This window comes from Schistocerca nitens, chromosome 4 (genome assembly GCF_023898315.1).
Source record: "Schistocerca nitens isolate TAMUIC-IGC-003100 chromosome 4, iqSchNite1.1, whole genome shotgun sequence".
Classification (NCBI taxonomy): domain Eukaryota; kingdom Metazoa; phylum Arthropoda; class Insecta; order Orthoptera; family Acrididae; genus Schistocerca; species Schistocerca nitens.
The window spans coordinates 867,184,088-867,202,864 of NC_064617.1; the positions used below are offsets into that span (position 1 = coordinate 867,184,088).

Consider the following 18,777-nt stretch of genomic DNA (forward strand, 5'->3'; position numbering starts at 1 on the left):
ACACCAGCACCTGGTTAATGCGTTTTTCAGTGCCTTAAAGTCACATTTGCATTCTGCCAACCATTCAAATTAACACCTTTTTCAGCAAATGATTTAATTGTTGAGCAGTTTATGCAGAGTTTATGACAAATTTTCACTAATAGCACGGAGGGCTAGAAAATACTGTAGCTTTTTCATTGTTTGATGGATTGCCGATATTGAACAGGGATTGGCTCATAAACCCTCTTCACTAGTAACATACACACAAGTACATGACTGTCCAAATTTACATTTATCGATACTTAGCATAAGACACACTGCGTATAGGCTGCTAGGATACTAAATAATTCCTCCAACCATTTTACACGTTTGTTCATTTTTCTGAAAATATTATAATATCATCAAGCTATACATAAATGATCTAGGTTTTAGGTCATGCAAAATCTCATCTAACAATTTTTTCAATGTGATTGGCTCATTTTTAAGTCCAAATAGGATCCTGTGGTGTTGAAAATGCCCCCACGGGATTGTAAATGCTGTTTTAGGTATGTTTCTGGTACTATCTCTGTCTGATGGTAGCCACTCTCCTAATTCATTGTGTAGAACTATTTACTTCAGCCTAAGTTATCAGTTGTTTCTGTGGTATTTGGTAACGATTGATGGGTTTAGGTTATGGTTTGAGCATTCAGGTACTTGTAGTTGAATCAAAAGCTATACTCTGTGATGTTGTTTGTCGCGTTTTTCAGGAACAGGACCTCAGGTTCCCCAGAGTGACTGTCACTGGGTTCTATATTGCTCTCTGTCAGATGTTGGTCAATGAACTGTTCCATAAGTGGTTGTAAAAATGGTTCAAATGGCTCTGAGCACTATGGGACTTGACAGCTATGGTCATCAGTCCCCCAGAACTTAGAGCTACTTAAACCTAACTAACCTAAGGACATCACACAACTCACAGTCTAAGTGGTTGTAAACACTTTGTTATATGATACTGTTTCTTCTAAACTGGAGCTTTATATCTTCTTGGTATGTCGTGTTGGGTAACAGAAGACAAGGATAATGGATCCCGTACATTAAACAACTCCTTAAAATGTAACAGTACTGCTTCCATAGCTCGCTTTTCACTGCCCTGCAGATGACGAACTTTGTCATGTAACGTAGACTTGCTGATGGTATGCTTGTGACCTATCTATATTCTCTTCAGCCAAAAGATCCAACGAGGCGATCATTAAGTCCTTCGATTGATTCACGTCTGCCATATCGAAATTATCCAGGTTAACTGCAGCCATAGATTCACCATTCACATTACTTACAAACTCTACACTTCTGTGTAAGAAACAGTGGATTATATTCAGATTCTTGTTTCTTTCAAGTGGCTCAACCACACATAAAATTTCTTGTGGTAAGTCTGTTCCTACAGAGACCAAAACTAATTTCCCTCTACTTGACAGTATGTTATCATGGGAACCGAACATAAGCTTGCGTGTTTGCAGCACAGTGGACAACACCTTCATGATTGGTTTTGCCTTGTGAAATTGCCTCGCTTGTGGTGGTATTACCCGATGGAAACAAAATGCTTCCAAGCTCTACTGTATGCTGTGAAAATCGATTTTAGCATAATATTTAGTAAGTTAGTTGAAGTGGTTCAGTCAGCCCGATAATTGCAGAATACCGTTCAACAACCTGTGGTAACACATCTATATGCTCGTAGAAATTCTTAGCCCCAATGTTAAACTTGGGCAGCATTTTCTTCAATGAATTTATTTCATTATCACCAACTCTATGCTGCCTTTAACGTGGAGATCCTAGTCTCTTTTTACGCAAGAGATCTCGGGCAACAGCCCATACATCCGCCACGGCATCTATTAAAAGTGACAGAACCCCGGACTGACGTATTAGGACATGCATTGATACTATGATACAGTGCACGGCTAGGCATTAGCCGGAATCTAGACTTGCTCCATAAAACCTGTAAGAAAAGGACGACTGACTGCCGTGCTCCATCATTTTGAAAGTCATGTCGGAGTCGCCGAGTGCATCCACATTCCTAATGCAAGGTAACTTGATACTAAAAACACATGTTCCTCGCACCAACGTAGCTCCACAATTAGCATTTCATCTCTGTACTTAATCGTGCAGTAGTACATTTTATTGGGCATGCTTTCTGATGGCTGATACAGACCCATACGCTTTTAACGAACGCTTTTGCCGATGCCGATTTTCTCGTTTCTTGCTACTGCTCTCCTTTGTTTTGGGACTTACTTGTCCACACTCGTAGCACTCTGGCTGACGTCAGTATTTTTGGAGATGGCCCCCACGTCCACAGCGGTGATATTTTATTACTGAAGTAAAAACACAATGGTCACTACGATGCGTTACCACTATATCTATTTCTTGCAGTTTATGGCGATCTTAATAGCAGTGGGCAAATAAGAAAGATCATCCAGTCTAACCCTACCTGTCATTTCAGTGATAATGCCGTGCAAGAATGCGTCAAGAGCCCCATTATTGGCTTCAAAGCGCAGCACCCTATTGACTTTCTCGTTCCACATTAGCTTATATGTTTGGAAATCGATCTCTCAGATCCCATCTGAGTATGATTTGATGGACTCTTTATACTTCTGAGCGAACGTTTTCAATTTCTCCCTAAGGAAGTGTGTACTTTTCCATTTACGATACTACTGTCATAACACCTCAGCAAACTGTTGCAATATTCATGCGTACCACAGGGCCTCATGCTAAGTAACATACAGCTTAGTCTCTCCAGTCAGCCACAAATTGGCCGGCATGTCCCGTTAAACGAACCGCCCAGATTGGCTGCAGCTAAAACGTCATTGAGAAACACAGTTATATCCTCAGTTGCCTTGCCGTAAATAGGAGTTATCAAATTTTCCGATGCAGATTCGCTAGAAGGAGAGGGTACACTCGGAATAGTCTTCACTTCCCGAGCTGCCCTAGTTCTTGTTGCTCCTCGGCAGTCAGTACATCTGCCTGATTCTTGTAATGTTCTACTTCCCCAGTTTTCTGTTTAAGCACGGCTTTTCACGTAACTCTCTGCTCCGTCATAGTGGCAACATAATCATCTATACTATCTGTACATGTTTCTGTCAGCATCTTGTATTCTACTAGTGCCCAAACAATAAAGAAATATACAATACAAAAGGATGTAAACATGCCGTTAACTCTACAGAGCACACAATACACAAGTTAGTCTAGTTCTTACAGTGTATCACAGACCATCTATATTCACTATAATCTCATTCCAAATGACACCAACTTCAACTAGCGAAACATATGACTAGCACAGCCTTCATGCATGGAATCTTGTGCTCAGGAGGATTGCAAATGTGAAAAAGACTCGCGGCATTATTATCCCTAAAATCAGACAGGTCAGGAGGTTCACATGGCTGTATAAGAGTTACCTTTAGCTTAAAATAAACGTCCCTGTAATCTACTATAGCCAATGAATTATGCAATGAAAAAGACCAATTAAAAGGTAAACAAAATGGTTCTCAGTGACCACCCTGTACTGTGTGAAGTGTCGACTACAAGATGGGTAGTTTTGAAGGCGACATCAGAAACTGTCAATTTCAGGGCCACTTCTACCAACTGTATTGGTTACTCCTGAAGTTCAGGATTATGGGTGAAGTGGTGGCGCTTCTGGTGCAACATGTTGAGACCTGGGAACCCATTAGGGTGTCTGTCATAAGTCCGAAGGCATTAGTTAAATAGCGTTGTGTAGAAACATATTTGTTATTAGAGATTTTACAAGATGGATTGTCTTTTCTGGTGTGGCAGAAATCACACTGAATCACACACCCGTGCATGGTGAGGGTTTTGGGCGTAGCCCTCTGGAGGCAGGAGTGTTTCACAGGTCAGGACCCAACATCAGTGTCGTGCAGTTAGCGGGATCGTGAGTCCAGAGGCGCACGCCGACAGTGACTCACTACCAGCGAGTGCGGCACATCTCGGCACTCTCAGAGACGAACACACGCTTAGGCGCGTACCAATAGCATATAGTGGCCAGCAGGTGTCGTGAAGGTTGAAGGCCTGAACCTCAATCAGTAGCACAGCATATAGCCAGGTCCAGCAGGTTTGCAGTCACTCGGTATGGCCCTTCGCGAGGGGCAGACACAGATTGTCTGCATCTTCCATTACCCATGGATGTGACCAAACAGTAGTGGCAGCTTTGCAACAACTAAGTACCACCATAGTCAGATGGCTGCAGCCTGAGGCGAAGCCTTGATACCGGCAGCAGAGACCACATCATGATTCGAAAACCCAGTTACCCTAGCGAGTCTGCCATTCCGTCGGAATCAGAGTTCTGAAGACCTGACATCAGCCCTGAGGCTTCTGAAACAAGGTTATTTAAGCTGGAATTAATGCCGTCACGGCAGGCGATGTGGTCATTTCCCATCATTGAGCGGAGGTTTCAGTAGTTTAATGCCTCCATACATTTCAACAGTGCTAGGATTCCATGAAGCAGCTGAGCTCGTATGTTACATAAATCATAACATATTATGTGGCTCGTAGAATGACGTATTCGGTACTGTCATACTGTACCGTTTGCACTCCTCATATACTGATTGTCTCAATGTGGCAATGCGTTACTAGTGGTGCCCTGTGTTCTGCAACATTGGTGCTCTTTGCAGCCTCCACATTCTGATTGTGACACACGGTATGAGTGGGACTTGGTTCTCTGCACTCTGTGCCAAGTACTAATTTTGAAACTCTATTCGTGCACCCAGGAATTGGTCTAAAGTGCAACACTGCATTCAAGAGCTCTATCACATTTACCCAAAGGAAAAAAATTATGTACCACCCTGTTTTGCTGTTCTTTTTTTTCGAAATATACACACACTGGAAACGGAACACCGATTAACTACTCTTTAACACTCAACTTTAATTATTTTTCATACTTTCGTATGGAGAGGTAGTAATTTTAGACTTTATTATGTAAAGTCATTTATGAAATCGCTTTCATTTAAGGAAATCATGGTTGGTTTGCAGGTTTCACTTATTTGAATGATTTACACCCGCACATGGTGTTGCTCCACAACCCTGAATTCATTGTAGAATATCGCTTTTGTAATATCCAGTTGGTCACAGCACCTGGAGTTACATCCCCTCCTCTTTCCAGTTACACATTTCATGTAGCTGATCTTAAGTACTGCGACTATGCATGTGTCACCACCAACAGCACAGATGTGGAAGCTATCAAAACTGGACGACGAAGCAGCCACCAGAAGACTAAGTCGGGACGAATCCCCAAAGTTCGCGCTCTGAACACCTTTCCCAGTGGAATCGACACACACATGTGCTCAGAGCAAATCCAAACCACTGAATGCTTTGGCATTCATCTCAATACAGGCTAATCTCTTCGCCTCAGTTGTTCATGAACCATTTAAAATATCTTAACTGTGTTTTGATATAAAGAATTGTGAAAAGTTCCTCATTAAATAATGTGTTGTTTCTTTTCATACTTATATTAATTGCAGAGATATCAGTATCAGTTTCCCTTTTCAAATGGAACTATAGTACTTCCTGCATCTAATATTGTAATTCTTGAGGAATTCAACGGCGTTTTACTCTTCAAATTCGGGTTGGTAATTTAGGAGTGATTATAGTAATTGTGGCTTACGATTTATCTGCTTTGAAAGTGAAACCGATTGCTGTATTATTTTGAAGTTTCTGCTGTTTTATGGAACTGTCACGTCAAACTGAGGGGGCACTTCAGCTTGACGCAGCTAAGAGAGTCTACTTGCAAATGAGCAGTGGGGGAGGAATTCTTAGTTTAAAACTGATAGCAATGACGCTTGGATACATGGGATGGGACTACGGTAACGGTTCTCCTCTTGTTTCTGCCTCAGCTTTGAAAGAATGGTGTACGTGAAAAACGGAACGAATTTGTAAAACAGTGAATTTTCGGCGGCGTGGTTACGTTCTCACCTACAGAAAGGGTCTCTCACTTGTCGGTGATTTCTTCTTCAGCAATTGTTCACACATCGGCACTTTTAGAAAACGAATAATGGTTCTCAAGTGGATCACTTGTAGTAACTGTGGTTGCACTAAAAAATTCTAAAAGGAGCATCCAAAGTTTTCTAGTCTCGGATTAACTTAACTATTAAATGATAAATAACTTTCGAATGACCGTATTGATATATCGTTACTTCTTTTATACAAAAACCCCGTCGAGGCTGTGTTAGACTCAATTTACAGTACAGACATTCTCAAGAAATCGCAGTCATTCGTAATTGCCAGTTTATGGTATCCAGTCGAGCCCGTTAGCGAAAAATATATACAGGAATGTTCTGTGTTTTCCAATGCTCGCTCAAACATTCCTCAAATCGTTAAACGTTTAGTTCTCGGTCCCGACTTGCTCAGTGCTCCACACAGACTTCAGTTATTCAAAACGTGACAGAATTTTCCGTGTTCGTCTTTCTTGTTTGTCAGTAAACACTTTCGAACATACTGATCCCATTAACTCATAATTACGCAAATTCACTACACCCATTCAGAGCTCCCAGTACAGGCGTCCGATCATGTGGATAGCTGTGCTGAGAATCGAGCTAGATTCCGCAAAGGAGCTCTGTAGCCCACAAAATACGCGCGAATGTATTGTTTTCTGACTGGCCGAGAAACTTCATAGCAAATCCACTATCAGAAGTAAACCACTGTATCCTGCGTCTTATACCATGAACCAGTCATTACATACCACCTTTGCAGAGCGATTTATTAGACGAAGAAATTTATAAAACCCACAAATAACAAACACTCTTTGACCAATTGAATTATTTGAATATGTTTCTTGTTTCCCCAGTAACAAAAACTGGCGAATTATACATTCCAAATCTCCTCTGAGCGTATAACTGTCTTGCTCCACTCAGTCCCAGTACCCACGCTACCATTTACTCAGTTAACAGACATAACAATATTCGTTTCCCGTATTAGTTCGCATTCACACCTTCATTCTTACTAATAACAATACATATTGCCTGAGCAATAATTCCTAAAAGACATAACATTCCAAGATAACATTTATTTTCCAAAACATATAGTTCTGACAGCTTAAGATTTCATGTTCTGTACTACAGCGACATTGTTCGGCCACAGCCGTTAACTAATCGGAAATACCCTAAAATATTCATCTGTCACGAGAGTTGTGACTCATCGTTTGAATGGAGCCAGCTGCTCTAGACCGATTTCAGTACGCGCGATACAAGCCGTTACAGCTCAAATTGAGATATAATGATTGTTAAATATTTCTTCGCATCATGAGCTTAATGTCGAGATACACTCTTGCACTGCACAATTATTTTAGCAACTGCAACAAAAAGGATATCACAAAATAATATGGTCATGAACATTTCCTTAAAATTACATTTATGCCATCAAAGGTTCCAATTCCCCACCGTCTACTGCAATACTTGTTGTAGTCACTGGTGCAAAGGTTTATGGACACAATGAAGAGATCTTCTGATGATGTGACGCAAGAACGGATGGAAGCTGTTTGCGCGCAATACACGAACAGCGCTAGTCTACTATCTCCATGTACCTTGGTCCTCATTTCAATTACGCTAATATACCCTTTGCATTCTCTGCGAGAGCGATACGAAGGGGAGTTGGGGGGTGGGGCGCGGGTGTAGTAGATTTCTAGTTTCAGCATTAAATATTAATTCTGCAAGTTTTTCACTGAGAAAAGGCTCCAAATCAGAAATGCTGGAGTACTTCTCTGTCAGATATGTAAAATATACCCCAACCGTCAGATGAGCGCCTTCTACGATTTCCGCTAGCCTCGTAAGTCAACGCTGGAGGTAATGGGGGGCGAGCGTACTCCTCCGACACTCCGATTTGCTCAGCAATTAACCGGATCCGTTAAACCGAGTACCACCAATACGTCGCCACTGTAATTTTTCCTCCTATCTACGTAACTATGTAGTTATGTAGGTCTCAGTTCGTTCGAGCAATCAATCATTCATAATAGGAAACACAGTCATAACTCAGTCACTCAAAATGATTCAGAAATTTTACTTGTTAGAATGAAATCAGGCGATGATTCTTCTTCTCTGCAGGCTCGTGCTTTGCAACAGTCTGCTAATCTGTACAAATAAAATGCCTCGTAATTTTGGGAGCGTTGTATATTCAGTCGGGAAACCTCAGATCAAGCGGATATTTGGCTTTGATGAAGTTTAACCTTCCGAAGAAGTAACGGAGCTCTTGGGTTATTAAATGCAGGTTCGTATCTAGTCTTTCGGAAGTTCCTTTCTCATTAACAACCACGCAATATATCGATGAATATCATTAATTCTCAAATGTCAAATAATGTAAATTGTTACTCACCTTTTGTATGAAGGAGCTATATATATATATATATATATATATATATATATATATATATATATATATATATATATATATCCCTTTTAATGGTACAATTTCGTATCAGTTATCTTTTGTCATAAATCTCAATATTCAGATTAAAATTCTTCAAACAATGCTCAGGCTAATCGGCACGAAGACAATCTCGGAAGCTTTTTTCCTAACAACCACCAGAGAGAGTACTCCAAAAAATAATTATGCGCTCATGGCATAGCTATTGTATGAAATTACTTTGCGCATGGATTCTGTGAGTATGAAGATAGAAAATTAGTAAACGTCATTCAAGGGTAGAATTGCATCAGAATAATTCATCGAATATAAAGAGATATTACACCCTACCATATCATAATGGAATACTGTGTACTCTCGCAACCCAAAAGCGGTGGTAACCAACCCCGGAATAATATGACGTAAATGATGGATGATCCACATTACTGCCTTTTCTCCCTATTAGGCAACGCGTGCAATCTGGTAAATACTCCCAGCGACCTGCTCGTGTCCAGAACAGCATGTGCGCCTAACGCTGGGAGACAAGGCATCCCACCTTACCGCAGTGTGAAGCAGCTACGTCGCTGTAGGCGTTAAATACGGCCTAATATCACGCATAATAACACATTTACTGAAGCATGCATGTAAGTATAAAGTAGGGAACGACTTTCTGGCTCTCTTGACGCTCGTCAGGAGCTACCACTGCAAAATCTAACTTAGCTGCTAAAGTTTAATTCTGTAGCTTCCCTGAAATATATTCTGGCACGCTTGCTGTGTTCATCCACAAGACGGAGAATGAATATATACAAAAACTAAACTGATGTAGTGTTCCTGGCGGACCAGAAACGTTCAACACTGTTGCCAAGTTAAGAAATTGCGGGAATTGGGAATTTCGGGCCACTTACATTTTCACACACTGTTCACGAACACAAACGTCTCCGTTTGGTGGGGTGCCGTGACTGGGAGGCATGGACAGTTCACGATGAGCACCGAATTTTGTTCAGCTTTGAATCGTGGTTCTGCACTTCCTCGGATGTCCGTAAGCATCCTTATGGGCACCAGTTTCTCTGATTTTCCAGTCGCAGTCGTTTAGGGAGACGTATGCGGAAGGAAGTAAAATGTTTGCCGCCTCTTCGTGAGAGTTCCGCTCTCGGAAATTTAGCAGTAAATTTCTCCGTAAAGTTAAGCACCACTTTTGTAACGTCTGCCACTGCAGTCTTTTGTACGTTTGCGTGATGCACTTGTTAATCGAAATCGGTACGAAAGTCACCGCTCATCTTTCTGTCTTCTCTGCCGCTTCCAACATGGTAAGCGTAACAGACTGACGTGCAATAGCGAAGAATCGAGGACATTGTGAGCCACTTCTATTGTGAATGCATTCTATTTCTTACATATAGTTTTATTTTGTCGTCGCAGGTTACATAGATCTGTGCCAATACTTTCAGCTACTTTACTGTAGCTAATGTCTCCAGTAATTAGTTGCCAATTGTGGCATTGACCTGCAATGTGTCTTCCCGACTATTTATGTACAATATGTTACTTCTGTCTATGCTGAAGCTACACTTCCAGGCCCCACTCAAGCCGTCGACCCTCTGTAAGTCTTCCTGATTTCGTCACATCATTCTGGCTTCCCATCTATCCTGTATACAACGGTGTTCTCTGTGAACAGCCTCCCGCATAGTTCCATCTTATCCACGAGACCGTTTAGATACACAGTGTACCAGTTAAGTAATGAGACTAATATTTGTCGCAGGAACATTTTCAAAAACTCTACAGCTGTGGTTACCCTTTCACCCTCTAGACTGTGTTGGACACACAGGCGCTTGGGTCACGACGATGACTCAGCCAGAACGTGCACAGCTGCAGCGAAAGTAACGTCGTGCAAGCAGGGGCGGTCTAACGTAGCGCAGTCGATCAAAGACGCGAGATAAGGTTCCACTGTATGCTAGTAAAGTGCCATCATAAGTTTACAAAGGCATGCAACGTGTTTACAAGAATGATTGTCTTAGTCGTGCTCAAGTGTTCCGCTGATTTTCAGCATTTTAGAATGTAAGATGAGCTACACATCGACGTCCTTTATCTGTTCGGGCGGTTGACAATGTGGAAAAAGCCAATGATAGACAAATTACAACACTTAATGTCAGTAAGTAAACGTATAGGTCCATTAATAGAAGAGAAAGATTTATGCCCGGTTTGTGCTTCATTCACTGAAGGAAGAGCAGAGAGCACATAGAACTGCATGCTGCGCCAGTGTCATCGCAGCAGGTGATGAAGGTCCTAAACTACTTACACGAATTTTACTTCAGGATGAATGTTGGTGTTTTCAGTTGGACCCAGAAACGAAAGATGAGACTGTGCGATGACATGAAGTATCGTCCCCGAGGCAGAAGTAAGTCAGGTTGGAGAAATCACATATCAAGACAATGGTGACGGTTTTTCCGATGCTTCTGGAGTGATAAATCGTGAATAACTCTCTGAGGGCACAACAGTAAGAGGAAATTACTACTTAGGATTCATGTGTCGTGTCAGGTAGCATCCGTTCCAAAGCAAGAGCTAGATTTTTCTGCATGATATGGCAAGAAAGGAAGAATGAATTGACTGTTGGTGTTAATAACGATCATCCTCCTTTACCTCCTCTGCATTACTGCAGATGACGTGTCACTGAGCACATTTGTTCTGTGCATGCAGAACACGTGAGGCGCCTAGTTGCTTCCACTGCACTGTGTGGAATGCGAAGGTTCTGTTATAGTTCACTAACCTGCTGTCTTCAAGTTGATATCCCCAGCGCAGAAAACAGCACGCAGGTCGTAGGTTCTGTATCTTGGGACTGAAACTGACTTTCAGCGAGGTTCTGTTCTGAAATAATGTATCACTTCTTTGGGATGCCACTCGCGAATTTTAATATAGCCACACGAGAAGACTACATGATCTTAACACAACACCTGATACAGCAAAGTACATGATCAAACACAATGTTTACGAAAATGTATCTTTACACTATTTGTGGCACGTATCTGTGCCTCATGACTACCGGAGTGAATCTTTTAATACTGAATACTGGCAAACACATCCTGCCACAGACAACATGACTGTACATCTCCACTGCCTAATCCAGAGTGACGAACAGGAACTTAAATAAAAATTGGAAACACACCCTACGACAGGCAACATGTCTGTTCTTCTCGACTGCCTAATCCAGAGTGACGAACAGCCCGAAACACTTGGCGCACCATAACAGAAAAGGCGTGACCCGAACGCTTACGAAGTGCTTAGTCTGCAATTTCGTCAGTCTTTTGTTTTTGATTTAAATTGTTTTTAATAATTCTAAAATGACTGATTGATAGTCAGCTGTTGAGAAATATTTATATTAAAAAGTGAAGTCATTCCAATGAGTAGTTTAACTAATAATAATAATTATACTTTAACGTTTTGGCGCCCTTGCTCCGAACACAGAAGCCAATCACCGAGCAGTAGCATTATGCAAGCGGTCTTTCTCACGGGAATGGTACCGAATCTAACATCTGTCACAGGTACCTCACACCACATTTCGTCATCTATATACTTCTTGCATCTCCACTGCTCTGGGAACATCTTCTTGGAGCCTAATATGATGGCTGACTAACCCACAAATATTACAATGACAATGTACCGGCTCACTGCGCGCTAGTTGTGAACAGTTCTTAACATCAAAACGGACCTACGTGCTCGAACACCCACCCTATTCACCCGGTATAGTTCCTGCAGACTCTTTGCTATTTCAGAAAAGTAAATGTTCTTTAAAAAGGAAACATTTGAGTGACACCGAGGACACCCAACGCGCTGTGACTGACAGACTGAAAGAGGCACACAATCAGGAGTACAGGCGTTTCTCTCAGTAACTTGCACGATTGATGTAAACTTTGTGTGGAGGTGGAAACGGGATTATTTTGAGTCCATGTAACTGCGAAACTGAAATAAAGTTCTTAGTTTGGACGTAATGCTGGTAGTCGTATTTGCTAATTAGGCGCACTGTGCGTATCGTGTCGAGTAACGGCCCTATAAAACTACCTTCGAGTAGTCCTGAAGTTAGATTACATCTCACTGTTCCTCATTGTTAAAAATTATCTAATGAGCTTCGTCAGCTAGAAAGTTCTAAAACCAGTCACAATGCTGGTTAGATTTTCTGTAAGCTTGTATTTTGTTCTGAAAGTGATCTGCATGAAATCCCTTCTGTAAGTAAAGGTTTGCGGAGTCACTCTGGCAGCCGCTATACAAGGCCTTCTACACTGAAGCGCCAAAGAAACTGATATAGGCGTGCGTATTCAAATACAGAGATACAGTATGTAATAAGGGCAGAATACGGCGCTGCTGTTGGCAACGGCTAAATAGGAAAACGAGTGTCTGGCGCAATTGTTAGATCGCTTACTGCTGCTACAACTGCAGGTTATCAAGATTTAAGTGAGTTTTAACGTGGTGGCATAGTCGACGTACGAGCGAGGGGGCACAGTATCTCCAAGGTAGCGATGAAGTGGGGGTTTCCCCGTACGACCATTTCACGAGTATACCGGGAGTATCGGATATCCGGCAAAACAAGAACTCTCGGACATCGCTGCGGCCGGAAAAGATTCTGCAAGAAAAGGACCAACGACGACTGAAGAGAGTCGTTCAACGTGACAAAAGTGCAAACCTTCCGCAAATTGCTGCAGATTTCAATGCTCGACCATCAACAAGTGTCCGCGTGCCAACCATTCAACGAAACATGCATGGCTCTATTTAAAAAGAGCTGTTCGAGGTAGTCACATGGTCGAGCCGCAGGTATCTGCGTTCGTATCCCGCAGCTAATTCACTGCACCTAATACCCTGTAGCTGTTATCCTGCAGTCAGTCTATGCAGTGACAAGATTGCCAGTTAGTAAAATACACAGAAATAAAAAAGAAAAGATATACGAATAATAGAAAGAGTACTATTCTAAAACCTGTAATTGATGTAGACGACGGGGAATTATGCTGAATAACGTTTATTCAAGAAATTACAAAGCAGATAAACGGCAAGTGGTCGCACGATATTCAGTTGAAATGCAGACAGAAAATATCCTTATAAAACGCAGTAAACTTATGTTGGGAGCGTTTTGAGAGTGGCAGCAAGAACTCCAAACTAAAGAATCATCAGAGATACACGAAAACTAAGTCTGTTTCACAATCGCTATACACAAAATATTCTCCAGCTCAAAGTTGTTCAGAGTTCAACATGATGATTTATAGCTTATCATACGCGGTACGAAGAACAGCAACTCATAATCTTCTGTACTCAGTTCCGTAATTCAAGCGGAGAAAGTGAGAGTCCTACTCTGGGGCGCATTCACACCTCTCGAAGTATAAAGTCTCATCGAAAGTACTGTAGCGGCCGCTCACCGCCCAAAATCAGTCACCTTACCTCAGGCAGGTCTGCCTTCTTCCAGCACTCGACGTAAAGTCCAGAATGGCTCCCATTAGCTCTTCACTCGAAAAAGTTCCAGTCATCACGTGACTCCAGCAGTGTTCCCCCATCGTCCAACTCTGGCTGAATCAGGCCGTCCCCACCAAGAATACCGTACATCGTTCTCAAGCTCCATCACCATGAACTTCTTTACTTAAAACGTCCACTACATCCGTCGATACATTGTAGATATCACCAACAATACCTCCGTAACTTCCGCCAATACACTATAACTGCTACTTCTGCGTCGTCCCACATTAGAATTCGCAGTACATTCGAACTTCGCCAACTCGGATCTACCTTTGTCTCCGTTACATTTTCTCTACTTTCAGATTGCTGCAATACTTTGGATTTTGAGCTCCCATGCAACACTTTACTTTGACATTCATTCTTCCACGTCCACTCATAATTCATGCTTTCATCAAGAGCCATCGCTTGACGTCCATCAATAGAACCACCTTCGCAGCTATCTTCACATATTTCCATCTATGCAAAATCATTTATATTACACTGCTGGCCACCGTAAATGCAACACCCTCAAGGAAGCATCCGAATCGAGTGAAATTTACACCATGAGTTTGCAGCGATGAGATATGCAACTGATTAGAATTTCAGCGCAGACGCACATCACGCGCGCCTGTGGCGCCACCTCATAGCGCCATTTAAGGCTTGGCGATTTCGACGAGTGTACGTTCGGCACGTGTGTTTACCTTGTGGTTGTTTCACAAGACGATCAGTTATGCCTCGTAGACAACAGCGAACATCTTTTGATCAAGTATCCGAGTTCGACAGAGGAAGGATAGTGGCTTACCGAGAATGTGGATTATCATACAGAGAAATCGCTAGTCGTGTTGGACGAAACCAAACAACTGTAATGCGGATATGTGACCGTTGGATGCAGGAGGGTACGACGGACCGACGTGGTCGATCGCATTCACCTCGGTGCACCACTGCACGTGCTGATAGGCAAATTGTGCGCATGGCAGTGACGGATCGCTCAGTGACATCCCGAACCATAGCACAGCACATTGTGTCTGTAACGCATCATCCAGTGTCTGCGCGTACCATTCGACGCCGTTTACAGCAGAGTGGTCTGTCCGCAAGACGTCCATTGCTTCGTCTACCATTGACGCAGAACCACAGACGTCTCCGTCGCCAATGGTGTGATGACAGACGAATGTGGACGGCAGAATGGAATGACGTTGTCTTTACTGACGAGGCACGCTTCTGTCTGCAGCACCACGATGGTCGGTCGGATTCGAGTGTGGAGACACCGTGGAGAGAGGATGCTGTACAGCTGCATTATGCACCGCCACACTGGTCTTGCACCGGGTATTATGGTATGGGGCGGTATTGGATATTACTCTCGCACGCCTCTAGTACGCATTGCCGGTACTTTAAATAGCCGGCGCTACATATCCGAGGTGCTGGAGCCAGTTGTCCTTCCTTACCTTCAGGGCTCGGCCACAGCCATATTTAACAGGATAATGCGCGACCACACGTGGCACGCATTGTCCAAAGGTTCTTCGTCAATAACCAGATTGAATCGCTTCCCTGGCCGGCTCGCTCTCCGGATCTTTCGCCGATAGAAAACATGTGGTCCATGGTTGCTCAACGAGTGACCCAGATTACATCCCCAGCTGCCACACCAGATGATCTTTGGCAACGTGTGGAAGCTGCTTGGGCTGCTGTACCCCAGGAACACATCCAACGTCTCTTTGACTCAATGCCGAGACGTGTGGCAGCGGTGATCTCCAACAATGGCGGCTACTCTGGCTACTGATTCTGGCAGGAACCACATGTCACAGACGTCTGTAAACGTAATCATTTGATACTTGGTCAACATGTTATCTTCAAAATAAATTTTGTTGTGCTACCTCTTGTCTTTCTTGGTGTTGCATTTACGGTGGCCAGCAGTGTATTTTCACATACTTTACTACAATTGTTGCTACTGACTAGAGCCTCGTCAGAATTCGTCACACATTCCGCCTTCACCAAATTCTTATCCACTTCAGCCTCTCTTCTGATCACAGAATCTTTCAACAAACATACATTCGTTCCATCACTTACTTCCCTTTCACAAAATAAATATTTCTGCCACATATCCTCATTATAAAATTTCTCTACGCATTTAACAATCTTTCTTGTGTTCCCTTTACGGTTGCGCTTATTCCTCATTCTATTCTTATTTGTTATAGCCTCCATCTCCAACATTTTAGGTTTATTTGCCGAATTTTCGACACTCATTGATTGTTTAAATTAACGTGTCCTCTTCAACACCGGCTTATTTAGCCATCTCGAGACCTTCGATGCGGGGATCTCTAATTTCCCGACCTCGTATTCTGGGTTTTCATTTCATGAGGCTTCTGCCCCTCAGGCCCTGGTTCGATTCCCGGCTGGGTCGGAGATTTTCTCCGCTGAGGGACTGGGTGTTGTGTTGTCCTCATTACCATTTCATCATCACCAGTGGAAGGCAACTGGAAACCACCACTGGTATCACTTTCCTAGACGCTCACGCGGCGCGGTGGACCTCTCTGACGGAATTCCCCCACGGCAAGACCTGCCGTAAGGCAGAACACAGAGTCTTAGTCTGCCCCTCAAATCTTCGTTCATGATTTTGATTTTCGTTATGAAAGTTCCCGTCCCCATTTCTCCTGCGAAAAGTATTATTATGATAACTATTTTGGTGATTAGTAGAACTCCCGGTTTGGTACCCATTACACTGTCTACTGTTCCAATTATGTGGCTTGAATTTCAACGCCTGTTCAAGTTTTTTAATGAAATCTGAAAACTCTTCAACGGAACTTGTCGGACTGTGGACAAAATACCAGCAGACGATTTATATGCGTCATCATAGCCAGCTCACGCACTCAAAAATCTCACATCGACCCGCCTCCGTGTTTGAAACTTGGTCCGTTTAGGAACTCATTCTGAAGTATTAATCTCTGCTTCCAACTCTTATCTATTTTCCTTCATCTCTTTTTCACACTCTACCACTCTACCAGACAAATTGCCAATCGACTTACTGGTCACTTCCTCAAGTGCATTTTGCCTCAGCTCACAATTCTTAACATCACCACCCAGGTCTTAATGTGTCTTTTCCAAAAATCTTTTTCCACAGTGTCGATTCTGGCATGAACTAAACCACCCTCCTCAGAAATGTTATCTATATCTGCTCTTACATCTAATTTTGAATCAATCATTCCTTCTATATCAGATTTCATTTCCTTCATCTCAGCTTCTACTGTTTCTGCTATACTTGTCTCTACCGAACCTATCTCTGTCTTTATTGAACCTATCTCTGTACCCAATACCCCCATACCCCATTTTAGAGTCCATATTTGTCCGAATTTCCTTTAGCTGTGGCCGTGCGGTTAAAGGCGCTGCAGTCTGGAACCGCAAGACCGCTACGGTCGCAGGTTCGAATCCTGCCTCGGGCATGGTTGTTTGTGATGTCCTTAGGTTAGTTAGGTTTAACTAGTTCTAAGTTCTAGGGGACTAATGACGTCAGCAGTTGAGTCCCATAGTGCTCAGAGCCATTTGAACCATTTTGAACCTTTAGCTGTGCCACTCAATAATTCGCAAATACATATCCCTTTTCTGATTTCGGACTATCTTCCCCACTAACATCGACTCTATTAACTACCACGTTCAGATGTAGGTCTAACTAGCCCATTAACATTACCTAAACCACACAGACTACGTGACTGCTTCATCGCTGGAAGCCCTATCACTGACAGTGACGCTGCAGTTTCACACATTTTAACACTCCCGGCGCATATACTTAACATGCCAGTCATGCTGACTGTTTCTGCTGTACTGTTGCTGCTCCAAGTGCCGTTGCTGATGAACTCGAAGTCGCAATCGGTGGCTCGCTTTGCCGTAGCCGCTGCTGGCGTCGACGTCTCTCGTCCGGGATATGATTCTAATCCCTTTAGAATTGCAAATGCAACTCTAACTCGTTGCAATATTCTGTGCGTGATAGGTAGAATGTTCAAAAAAATGGTTCTGAGCACTATGGGACTTAACATCTGAGGTCATCAGTCCCCTAGAACGTAGAACTACTTAAACCTAACTAACCTAAGGACATCACACACATCCATCCCCGAGGCACGATTCGAACCTGCGACTGTAGCGGTCGCGCGGTTCCAGACTGAAGCGCCTAGAACCGCTCGGTCACACCGGCCGGCAGGTAGAATGTGTGGGGGGACTCCGAACATAAGGTTTTGCAGCAGTTGCGTGGGTGAGGATTGGAAGCAACAACTAGGTGTGGGGAAGTTCGCCGCGGAACTTCAAGAGAGAAGAAGAAGGCTAAGCATAGGCGTGCTGAATCCTAGTCTGCAGTGTCCAGTAGCAGCGGAGATCCCGGACGTGCCCCCAATTGCGGCTGTACCAAACAGTTGTTGCTGCTGAGTAGTTGCTCTTCCAAACAGCAATTCATACGAGCAAACCAGTTGCATCTTTATCTGCGATTACTCGTACTTTAGGTACTGGAACTATGCACGACTTTGCTTAAAAAGAACTGCTCGAGCGGAGCAAGTCTGCTTCCATGCCTCCTGCAGCTAATTCGCTGCAAATAATAAACTGTAGCTGTTACCCTGCAGTCAAATAGACTATACGTTGACTAGAACTGCGAGCTAATAAAATACGCGTAAATATAAAATAAAAGATAAACGAATAATTCAATAGCGTTCTATTCTAATGTTTGTAACTGATGTAGAACACAGAGACTTATGTTGAATAACGTTTATTCAAGAAAGGACATCTCAAATAAACTGGAAGTGGTCATACGATATTTAGTTGAAACACATAAATAAAATATCCTCATCAAAAGCAGTAGAGTTACATTGAGAGCGTCACGAGAATGGTAGCAAATTGCCCAAAAGTAAGTAGTCATAAAAAATAAACGAAAGCTAAGTCCACGACTCAATCACAATACACAAAATATTCTCCAGCTCAAAATTGTTCCGAGTTCAACAT

General features: G+C 42.8%; 1 protein-coding gene across 2 annotated transcripts in view; it reads left to right on the forward strand.

The window, feature by feature from the left end:
- LOC126253338 (proton-coupled amino acid transporter-like protein pathetic) overlaps positions 1 to 18,777 on the forward strand; it is a 400,313-nt gene that overhangs the window by 355,197 nt on the left and 26,339 nt on the right. The gene's annotated exons all lie outside the window — the stretch shown is intronic.